The sequence below is a fragment of the Suricata suricatta genome, chromosome 8, assembly GCF_006229205.1.
Source record: "Suricata suricatta isolate VVHF042 chromosome 8, meerkat_22Aug2017_6uvM2_HiC, whole genome shotgun sequence".
Lineage (NCBI taxonomy): Eukaryota > Metazoa > Chordata > Mammalia > Carnivora > Herpestidae > Suricata > Suricata suricatta.
Window position 1 is genome coordinate 51,955,174 of NC_043707.1, and position 3,478 is coordinate 51,958,651.

At 50.3% G+C, this 3,478-nt stretch overlaps 1 pseudogene; it reads left to right on the forward strand.

Annotated features, from left to right (window-relative positions):
- Positions 1 to 1,370: 1,370 nt before the first annotated feature.
- On the forward strand, positions 1,371 to 2,115 carry LOC115299433 (annotated as a pseudogene).
- The last annotated feature ends 1,363 nt before the right edge of the window (positions 2,116 to 3,478 follow it).

Here is a 3,478-nt window from a genome sequence, read left to right on the forward strand (position 1 = left end):
GGAAAGGAGACCAAAATCCAAGCCTCCAGATTCCTACCTCCCTTTTTGTTTTTGGCCTGTCATTAAGGATACAGACAGTTGGGGTCCATCAGACTGGATGCTGGCATCAACCTGTGGTCCCCTAACACCCGGTGCCCTTCTTTAACCCCGCCCAGCCCCCTGTGCTCCCCAGCAAGGTTTTAAGGATGCCTAAACTCCCCACTCACTTCCCCACACAGGTCCTGGCCTCCTCATTCTGAGCACAACCCTATAGTCTCCCAAAGCTTTGGAGCACCCCCTCAGCACCCCCTTCAGCTCCCAACAGCCCAAACTGCAAGCTCCATTTCACTCCATACAAGAAGTGCTTATTGAGTACCTACTTTATGCAAATCTCTGTGCAGGGGGTGAGAGACAAGGATGAAAGAAAAATGAAGAAATGATGATAATAATGATGAAAACAAAACTTGCCCTTCTGGTGCTTACAATCTAAGATGGGTGATACAGGTTATAAACCTCCAGAGAGAATCCGAGTGCTGTGGAGACTTAAAGGGGAAAAAAAAAAAAAGCCAGTGAACCACTCCCTCAGGAAATCTGGGCAGACTTCATGAAGGAAGTGGCATGGGTCTTAAAGGGGAGCATTGGATTTTCCCTGGCAGTAAATGAAGGAGGTCAAGGAAGAGAAGAGTCAAGGAGGAAGGAGCTGGTCTAGGAAAAACACGAGGACAGAGAAGTTGAGGGAACAGCAGGGCACCCTGACTTGTTCAGTTTGCCTGAAAAATAGTCCGCATAAAGGGAAGAAGTGAGAATGGAGAGGTGGATTGGCCAGGCTGTGGGTAAGCCAGCCTGAAAAGCCGACACACCAAAACGTCTTGAGCCGGGAAATGAAGGGCCTCAGATGTGCCATCCCCTGTCTTTTCAGTGAGTCAGTCAATAAGTATTTACTGAACTCACAAGTTCCAGAATGAGAGGGTGAAATCAAGGCTGGGAATTTTCCTTGTCATTCAGGCCCAGAAGGAGGAAAACATACAGGTCACCAAGGACATAGTGTCTTCGAACACACAACAGAGTCAACTCAAAGGAAAAGGGAGATCAGAGAAAAAGGAATGAGACCATGTGACACTCATGCCCCCAGGTGGGGCTCTCAGAGTGACCTGTGTGTCCATGCCGTGTGGAGGAGGCAAATTGTGGAGTGGTAAGATGATTTGGGTGGCTGGAAATCCTCCCCTCTAGATTCGTGGTGTCATAAGAAGCTGCCTAACCTGATGTGCAGGGACACAGAGCCCTGGACCTCCCAGCCGCTCATTCCTGGGCTGGACAGCCAGCCCACAGTTGGGTCCTCTGCTCTGGCCTAAGAACAAAGAGCTGGGGATCCTCCTTTTCCGGCTGGAACCATGGAGGGTGTCGAATAGAAGAAAAGGAAGGTTCCGGCTGTGCCAGAAACCCTTAAGAAAAAGCGAAGGAATTATGCAGAATTGAAGATCAAGCGTCTGAGAAAAAAGTTCACCCAAAAGATGCTTCGGAAGGCAAGGAGGAAGCCTATTTATGAGAAGGCTAAGCATTACCACAAGGAACGCAGGCAGATGTGCAGAACTGAGACTCAAATGGCTCCTGTGGCAAGAAAAGCTGGCAACTTCTACGTGTCCGCGGAACCCAAACCGGCGTTTGTCATCAGGATCAGAGGTATCAATGGTGTGAGCCCAGAGGTGCAGACAGTGGTGCAGCTCCTTCGACTTCGCCACATCTTCAATGGCACCTTTGTTAAGCTCAACAAGGCTTCAGTTAACATGCTAAAGATTGTGGACAACCATACAGAGCTTGGGGATACCCAAACCTGAAGTCAGTGAATGAATTGATCTACAAGCGTGGTTATGGCAAAATCAACAAGAAGCGAATTGCCCTGACAGATAACACATTGATTGCTCGATCTCTTGGTAAATACGGCATCATCTGCATGGAGGACCTGGTTCATGAGATCTACACGGCTGGAAAACTTTTCAAAGAAGCGAACAACTTTTTATGGCCCTTCAAGCTATCTTCTCCACGAGGGGGAATGAAGAAGAAGGTGGAGATGCTGGCAACAGGGAAGACCAGATCAATAGGCTTATTAGAAGAATGAACTAAGGTATCTACCATGATTATTATTGTAATCTGGTCAGTTAATAAATGACTACTTTCAAATTAAAAAAAAAAAAGAATAAAAAGAACAAAGAGCTGGGCCGGCTTTCCCAACTTGGGCTCTTCAGAGCACACAAGCAGTGCCTGGTCTCTGCTGGGGGCAGGGGGTGTCTCCCCTAATCTACATTTTTGAGTCAGCCCCATCTAAGTGAGGGGTCCTGATCCCACCAGCCCCACTGAACCTTCAGGCAGCCTAATCCTTCCTTCTGCAGGCTGGATGCTGCTAGGCACAGGGATATGGGCCTCTTTCCCAGACATTCTCCTTTTCTACAAAGTCCTCCCCATGGATTCCTGAACACAGCACCCTCCCTAAATTCATTTCCTATGCCCCTTGAAGAGCAGGGCTCCTCAGGGATTTAGAGAGATGGCTTCTAAGTGGCCCCTCAGAGGGTGGCGATGGTCAGCCTGAGGACCCTATTAGAGAATGGTAGGTGAAAGCTCGGTCTCTTGGATGGCCAAGGTCTAAATTAGCCCCACACGGGCCAGAGGTCCTGGGAGAGTGAGGACCTGGGCCAAAAAGAGGTACCTTCCCCTAGGCTGCCATGATAACCAATAGCCACAAGAGGGCAGTGTTGGCCATAAAGACGGAAGTCTCCAGGGGACAGGCTGCTACCTTAGAAGTAAATCCCCTCCCATTTTGTCTCTCCTGAGAGGCTTGCTATCCTGAGTCCTGACCTTATCACCTCTTTGATGTCCCACAGTCTCTGCTGGGGGGTGGGAGGGGTTCAGGCAAGAGGGCCAAGACTCCAAGAGAAAATCCCTCCTGCTCCTAGGAGGTACTGAGGAAGAGGTGGACAGAAGCTCCTGGAAGGAGCACTGAATTTGGAGTCCAGAGGCTGCATCTGCATAAGTAAGCAGTGCACTTGGAGCTACTCTCCTAACTTCTCTGAGCCTCAGTTTCGAATGAGGGTTTGGGATAGGCTTGTAGATGTCTCTAAGGTCTTTGCAGCTCTCGAGTTTGAGTCTGAGACAGCAGTTGTCCTTGAGTGGCTTCTCTCTCCAGGGCCCTGACAGCTTGAAAGATTCAGGGCCCCGGGGGCAGAGGGCAGGTGCAGGAAATAGCAGTGGGCACTTCGGCTCTGCAAACCAGGTCATGCCTCTGGGAATCACAATCAGGAAGAAATGCAGTGCTAGGACTGGCAAGAGGCCCGGGAAGGGCCTCCCAGGGTCTGTGGGCGCCCTAGAAAGACCCCTCCAAGGGCCTCCATCTGACTGACTTGTATATGACTGTGTGAACAGTAAGAAGGCTGGAGGCTGCCTGAAGGAGGTCACCTGCCAGGCCCAGGCTACCCGAAAAGCGTCAGGGCCAGATTGGGCTGCCTAC